Below are 8,701 nucleotides of genomic sequence, written 5' to 3' on the forward strand. Positions count from 1 at the left end.
ATCAAGGAGTGGATCACCAGATAGCGGTCAAAATTGTCCTTGGAGTAATAAGGACATGTTTCTCGATTATGGAGGTGATAAAGAGTTTGGCGTAAAGGGTTACGTCGATGCAAGCTTTAACACCTATCCGAATGACTCTGAGTAGAAAAATGGATACATATAGTGGAGCAACCATTTGGAATAGCTCCAAGTGGAGCGTGGAAGCAGCATTTACAATACGACCTAGAGATTTGCGAAGTACATGCGGATCTGAATGTTGCAGACCCGTTGACTAAAACCTCTCTTACAAGCAAAACATGATAAAACCCTAGAACTCATTGAGTATTAATCACATGATGATGTGAACTAGTTTAGTGACACTAGTAAACTCTTTGGATGTTGGTCACATGGCGATGTGACCTGTGAGTGTTAATCACATGGCGATGTGAACTAGATTATTGACTCTAGTGCAAGTGGGAGACTGTTGGAAATATGCCCTAGAGGCAATAATAAATAAGTTATTATTATATTTCCTTGTTCATGATAATCGTTTATTATCCATGCTATAATTGTATTGAAAGGAAACTCAGATACATGTGTGGATACATAGACAACACCATGTCCCTAGTAAGCCTCTAATCGACTAGCTCGTTGATCAATAGATGATTACGGTTTCCTAACCATGGACATTGGATGTCGTTGATAACGGGATCACATCATTAGGAGAATGATGTGATGGACAAGACCCAATCCTAAGCCTAGCACAAAGAGCGTAGTTCATATGCTAAAGCTTTTCTAATGTCAAGTATCATTTCCTTAGACCATGAGATTGTGCAAATCCCGGATACCGTAGGAATGCTTTGGGTGTACCAAACGTCACAACGTAACTGGGTGGCTATAAAGGTGCACTATAGGTATCTCCGAAAGTGTCCGTTGGGTTGGCATGAATCGAGACTGAGATTTGTCACTCCATGTGACGGAGAGGTATCTCTGGGCCCACTCGGTAGGACATCATCATAATGTGCACAATGTGATCAAAGAGTTGATCGCGGGATGATGTGTTACGGAACAAGTAAAGAGACTTGCCGGTAACGAGATTGAACAAGGTATCGGTATACCGACGATCGAATCTCGGGCAAGTATAATACCGCTAGACAAAGGGAATTGTATACGGGATTGATTGAGTCCTTGACATCGTGGAACATGTGGGAGCTAACATGGGTATCCAGATCCCGCTGTTGGTTATTGACCGGAGAACATCTCGGTCATGTCTGCATGGTTCCCGAACCCGTAGGGTCTACACACTTAAGGTTCGATGACGCTAGGGTTATGAAGGAAGTTTGTATGTGGTTACCGAATGTTGTTCGGAGTCCCGGATGAGATCCCGGACGTCACGAGGAGTTCCGGAATGGTCCGGAGGTAAAGATTTATATATGGGAAGTCCTGTTTTGATCACCGGAAAAGTTTCGGGTTTTATCGATAACGTACCGGGACCACCGGGAGGGTCCCGGGGGTCCACCAAGTGGGGCCACCATACCCGAAGGGCTGCATGGGCCAAGTGTGGGAGGGGACCAGCCCCGAGTGGGCTGGTGCGCCCCCCGCAAGGCCCAAGGCGCAGGAAGAGTGGGAGGGGGGCAAATCCTAGGGCAGATGGGCCCTAAGGCCCACCCTAGGTGCGCCTCCCCTCTCTCCCCTTCTGGCCGCCACCCAGATGGGATCTGGGGGCTGCCGCCACCCCTGGGGAGGGAACCCTAGAGTGGCCGCAGCCCCCTCCCCTCCCCCTATATATACTTGAGGGTCTTGGGGCTGCCAACACATGAGTTTCTCTCCCTCTTGGCGCAGCCCTACCTCTCTCCCTCCTCGTCTCTTGTGGTGCTTGGCGAAGCCCTGCTGGATCACCACGCTCCTCCACCACCACCACGCCGTAGTGCTGCTGCTGGATGGAGTCTTCCTCAACCTCTCCCTCTCTCCTTGCTGGATCAAGGCATGGGAGACGTCACCGGGCTGCATGTGTGTTGAACGCGGAGGTGCCGTCCGTTCGGCACTAGGATCATCGGTGATTTGGATCACGACGAGTACGACTCCATCAACCCCGTTCACTTGAACGCTTCCGCTTAGCGATCTACAAGGGTATGTAGATGCACTCTCCTTCCCCTCGTTGCTAGTTTCTCCATAGATAGATCTTGGTGACACGTAGGAAAATTTTGAATTTCTACTACGTTCCCCAACAGTATCTCGTTGAGAGAGAGGGAGATGGATAAAATCAATGAACAATAAAGAGAGGAGCTTTTGACACCTTTCTCCCTGAAGGAAATTCATCAAGTGGTCTTTGGGATGAAAAGAAATAAAAGCCCTGGCCCTGATGGGTTCCCTGCTGATTTCTACCAAGATTTTTGGGAGGTGGTCAAGTGGGATCTGAAAAACCTAGTAGATGGTTTTGCAAAAGGAGAATTTAACATTGCCAGACTCAACTATGGCATAGTTACTCTAATCCCGAAAACTAATGATGCTAAACAAATTCAGAAGTTTAGGCCCATTTGCCTGCTTAATGTTAGTTTCAAAATTATTACTAAAATCCTTATTAATAGGTTGGCTAAGTGTGTGGCCCCTGTGATTTCCAGAACCCAAACTGCCTTCATCAAAGGCAGATATATAATGGAAGGAATTGTGATTTTGCATGAGGCCCTGAACTCCTTTCATAAAAATATAGAAGATGCCCTAGTTTTTAAAGTGGATTTTGAGAAAGCATATGATAAAATCAAATGGCCCTTTGTGATACAGATGTTGAAAATGAAAGGGTTCCCTGATAAATGGTGTAACTGGGTGATGGAAACCATGAGAGGGGGACATGTTGGAATTAAAGTGAATGATGAAATTGGCCCGTATTTTAAAACCTTTAAAGGATTAAGGCAAGGAGATGCCATGTCACCTTTGTTGTTTGACATTGCTGCTGATGCCCTAGCCTTTATAATGAGTAATGCCCTGAAGCATGATTTGGTTAAGGGGGTGCTAAACAAAAATGGGGGGAAGGGAATTAATATGTTACAGTATGCTGATGATACTATATTTTTGATCAAAGATGAGGTAGAAAGTGTGAAAAATCTTAAACTCATACTAGGGGCTTTTGAGCCAATGTCTGGACTTAAAATAAATTTTCATAAAAGTGAATTGCTGTTATTTGGCAAAGCTAGAGAGAAACAAATGACCTACCAAGAAATACTAACATGTAAGATGGGGGACTTGCCCCTGAAATACTTGGGAATGCCTGTTTCTGAGAACAGAATCAGGAACACACACTGGGGGTGTGTGACTGACAAAATTGAAAAAAGGTGTGGGTGTTGGCAGGGGAAGCTACTGGGCTCCATTGCGGGGAGAATTACCTTGGTGCAAGCGTGCCTGACTAACATACCTTTGTTCATGATGTCCTTTTATGCTGTGCCTAAAGGGATCATAAAGAAGGCTGATTTCTTTAGATCTAGGGTGGTATGGCAAGAAGATGAGAATGCCAAAAAATACCACCTAGTGAATTGGAAAGATTGTTGTTTGCCCAAAGAAATGGGTGGTTTAGGGATACTGAACCTGGAAATTATGAATATTGCACTTCTTTCCAAGTGGTTTTGGAAAATGGAGAATGAAAAGGGTTTGTGGCAGGATATTTTGGATGGAAAATATAGAAAGGGGGGTTGTTTGGCTTTAGTAAGTAAGAAGCTTGGGGACTCACAATTTTGGGCTACCTTGCTTAAAATTAAAGAAATTTTCTACAAATTTGTTAAGAAAAAAGTGGGAGATGGGAGAAAAACTAGGTTTTGGGAAGATTCATGGGTTGATGATAAGCCTTTGAGGGAGGCTTACCCTAGGCTATATGATATATGCTTTGACCACAACATTACTGTGGAGGAGGCCATACAAAAAGGGTGGCATGGGTTTAGATTTAGAAGGTCCTTGCATGGGGAGACTTTGGAGCTTTGGAACAGTCTCAAAAAGAGATGTGAGGAAATTCAAATGCAGGGAGGGGCAGACAAAGTTCTCTGGACCGTCACTGCTGATCATAAGTTTTATGTAGGGTCCTTGTATAGGAAACTGATAGCTGTTGGGATGAAATTCCCACAGAAATACTTATGAAAGACCAAGGTGCCTGCAAAACTGAAAGTGTTTTTATGGTTGATTAATAAAAAAAGCATCCTAACTAGAGATGTGCTGCTTAAAAAAGGTTGGAAGGGTGAAAAAATGTGTTTTGTGTGGGAAAGATGAATCAATTGATCATTTATTCTTTTCTTGCTCTGTTGCTTCATTGTTATGAAGTTTGGTCAGATGTGTGGGTGGATTTAAAACTATTCCATCAAATGTAAAAGACTGCTTTGGAGAATGGATTAGGAAATTTAATAAAGATGATAGGAAACTGGTGCTGGTGGGGATTTCAGCCCTGCTTTGGTCAATTTGGAAAAGCAGGAATGAATTGTCTTTGAAAATAAAAGGATAAATGATCCTTTATATGTTGTCAAACTGATGTGCAGGTGGTTAATTGACTGGTCTATTATGCAGATAAAGGAGTCGTCAAGAAAAACGTTGGAGCTGGGAGCAAGGGTGCTAGAACAGGCAGCAAATGAAGTGTTCACAGCCAAGCAGGGTTGGAGAATCAACGTTGCAAGATTGGAATGAAGACTCTCCTGCGGTGGTGAACCTGATGTTTGGCATTCCTGTAGATTAGATCCTTGGCTCCTTTTTTGCTGCTTTTGCTTTGGTCTGATGTGTTGGGGAACGTAGCAGAAATTCAAAATTTTCCTATGTGTCACCAAGATCTATCTATGGAGAGACCAGCAACGAGTAGAAAGAGAGTGCATCTACATACCCTTGTAGATCGCTAAGCGGAAGCGTTCAAGTGAACGGGGTTGATGGAGTCGTACTCGTTGTGATTCAAATCACCGATGATCCTAGTGCCGAACGGACGGCACCTCCGCGTTCAACACACGTACAGCCCGGTGACGTCTCCCACGCCTTGATCCAGCAAGGAGAGAGGGAGAGGTTGAGGAAGACTCCATCCAACAGCAGCACAACGGCGTGGTGGTGGTGGAGGAGCATGGCAATCCAGCAGGGCTTCGCCAAGCACCATGGGAGAGGAGGAGTAGGGAGAGAGGTAGGGCTGTGCCAGAAATTCGTGTGTAGATCCCATGTGCCTCCCCACTATATATAGGGGTGGAGGGGCTGGTTTCTTGCCCTCCAAGTCCATTGGGGCGTTGGCCAAGGTGGGAGGAAAGAAATCTCATTATTTCCTTCCCCACCGATTGTTATCCCCCCTTTTTAGGGATCTTGATCTTATCCCTTCGGGATATGATCTTATTCCTTCTAAGGGGGGATCTTGGTGCGCCTTGACCAGGGATGTGGGGCCTTGCCCCCACTACCCACGTCCATGTGGGTCCCCCCATACAGGTGGGCCCCACTCCGGAACCTTCTAGAACCTTCCCGGTACAATACCGAAAAATCCCGAACATTTTCCGGTGGCCAAAATAGGACTTCCCATATATAAATCTTTACCTCCGGACCATTTCGGAACTCCTCGTGACGTCCGGGATCTCATCCGGGACTCCGAACAACATTCGGTAACCACATACAAACTTCCTTTATAACCCTAGCGTCATCGAACCTTAAGTGTGTAGACCCTACGGGTTCGGGAGACATGTAGACATGACCGAGACGTTCTCCGGTCAATAACCAACAGCGGGATCTGGATACCCATGATGGCTCCCACATGTTCCACGATGATCTCATCGGATGAACCACGATGTCAAGGACTTAATCAATCCCGTATTCAATTCCCTTTGTCTATCGGTATGTTACTTGCCCGAGATTCGATCGTCGGTATCCAATACCTTGTTCAATCTCGTTACCGGCAAGTCACTTTACTCGTTCTGTAACACATCATCCCGTGATCAACTCCTTGGTCACATTGCGCATATGATGATGTCCTACCGAGTGAGCCCAGAGATACCTCTCCGTTTACACGGAGTGACAAATCCCAGTCTCGATCCGCATAAAACAATAGATACTTTCGGAGATACCTGTAATGCACCTTTATAGTCACCCAGTTACGTTGTGACGTTTGATACACCCAAAGCACTCCTACGGTATCCAGGAGTTACACGCTCTCATGGTCGAAGGAAGAGATACTTGACATTGGCAAAGCTCTAGCAAATGAACTACACGATCTTTTGTGCTAGTCTTAGGATTGGGTCTTGTCCATCACATCATTCTCCTAATGATGTGATCCCGTTATCAACGACATCCAATGTCCATAGCCAAGAAACCATGACTATCTGTTGATCACAACGAGCTAGTCAACTAGAGGCTCACTAGGGACATATTGTGGTCTATGTATTCACACGTGTATTACGATTTCCGGATAATACGGTTATAGCATGAATAAAAGACAATTATCATGAACAAGGAAATATAATAATAATACTTTTATTATTGCCTCTAGGGCATATTTCCAACAGTCTCCCACTTGCACTAGAGTCAATAATCTAGTTCACATCGCCATGTGATTAACACTCACAGGTCACATCGTCATGTGACTAATACCCAAGAGTTTACTAGAGTCAGTAGTCTAGTTCACATCACTATGTGATTAACACTCAATGAGTTTTATGTTTGATCATGTTGCTTGTGAGAGAGGTTTTAGTCAACGGGTCTGAACCTTTCAGATCCGTGTGTGCTTTACAAATCTCTATGTCATCTCCTAGATGCAGCTACCATGCTGTATTTGGAGCTATTCCAAACAACTGTTCTACTTGGAGCTATTCTAAATTATTGCTCCATTATATGTATCCGGTCTCTCTACTCAGAGCTATTCGGATAGGTGTCAAGCTTGCATCGTCGTAACCTTTACGACGAACTCTTTTACCACCTCCATAATCGAGAAAATTCCTTAGTCCACTAGTTACTAAGGATAACTTTGACCGCTGTCCTGTGAGCCATTCTTGGATCACTCTTGTACCCCTTGACTGACTCATGGCAATGCACACTTCAGGTGCGGTACACAGCATAGCATACTGAAGAGCCTACGTCTTAAGCATAGGGGACGACCTTCGTCCTTTCTCTCTATTCTGCCGTGGTCGAGCTTTAAGTCTTAACTTCGTACCTTACAACTCAGGCAAGAACTCCTTCTTTGACTGGTCCATCTTGAACACCTTCAAGATCATGTCAAGGTATGTGCTCATTTGAAAGTATTATTAAGCATTTTGATCTATCCTTATAGATCTTGATGCTCAATGTTCAAGTAGCTTAATCCAGGCTTTCCATTGAAAAACACTTTCAAAATAACCCTATATGCTTTCCAAAAATTCTACGTCATTTCTGATCAACAATATGTCAACAACATATACTCATCAGAAATTCTATAGTGCTCCCACTCACTTCTTTGGAAATACAAGTTTCTCATAAACTTTGTACAAACCCAAAATTTTTGATCATCATCAAAGCATACATTCCAACTCCGAGATGCTCACTCCAGTCCTTAGAAGGATTGCTGGAGCTTTGCATACTTATTAGCATCTTTCGGGATTGACAAAACCTTCCGGTTGTATCACATACAACCTTTCCTCATTAAAATCGTCGAGGAAACAATGTTTTGACATCCTATCTGCAAGATTTCATAAATAATGCAGTAATCGCTAATATAATTCCAACAGACTCTTAGCATCGCTACGAGTGAGAAATCTCATCGTAGTCAACTCCTTGAACTTGTCGGAAAACATCTTAACGACAAGTCGAGCTTTCTTAATGGTGACATTTACCATCATTGTCCGTCTTCCTTTTGAAATCCATCTGTACTCATTAGCCTTACGACCATCGAGCCGTTCTGCCAAAGTCTACACTTTGTTTTCATACATGGATCCTCTCTCGGATTTTATGGCCTCAAGCCATTTATCGGAATCCGGGCCCACCATCGCTTCTCCATAGCTCGTAGGTTCATTGTTGTCTAGCAACATGACCTTCAAGACAGGATTACGTACCACTCTGAAGTAGTACGCATCCTTGTCATCCTACGAGGTTTGGGAGTGACTTGATCCGAAGTTTCATGATCAATATCATAAGCTTCCACTTCAATTGGTGTAGGTGCCACAGGAACAACTCCCTGTGCCCTGTCACACACTAGTTGAAGAGACGGTTCAATAACCTCATCAAGTCTCCACCATCCTCCCACTCAATTCTTTTGAGAGAAACTTTTCCTCGAGAAAGGACCCGATTCTAGAAACAATCCATATTGCTTTCGGATCTGAATTAGGAGGTATACCCAACTGTTTTGGGTTTCCTATGAAGATGCATTTTATCTGCTTTGGGTTCGAGCTTATCAACCTGAAACTTTTTCATATAAGCGTCGCAGCCCCAAACTTTTAAGAAACGACAACTTAGGTTTCTCTAAACCATAATTCATACAGTGTCATCTCATCGGAATTACGTGGTGCCCTATTTAAAGTGAATGTGGTTGTCTCTAATGCCTAACCCATGAACGATAGTGGTAATTCGATAAGAGACATCATGGTACGCACCATATCCAATAGGGTGCAACTATGATGTTCGGACACACCATCACATTATGGTGTTCCAGGCGGTATTAATTGCGAAACAATTTCCACAATGTCTTAATTGTGTGCCAAAACTCGTAACTCAGATATTCATCTCTATGATCATATCATAGAAATTTTATCCTCTTGTCACAATG

Source organism: Triticum dicoccoides, chromosome 7B, assembly GCF_002162155.2.
Source record: "Triticum dicoccoides isolate Atlit2015 ecotype Zavitan chromosome 7B, WEW_v2.0, whole genome shotgun sequence".
In the NCBI taxonomy this organism is placed as follows: domain Eukaryota; kingdom Viridiplantae; phylum Streptophyta; class Magnoliopsida; order Poales; family Poaceae; genus Triticum; species Triticum dicoccoides.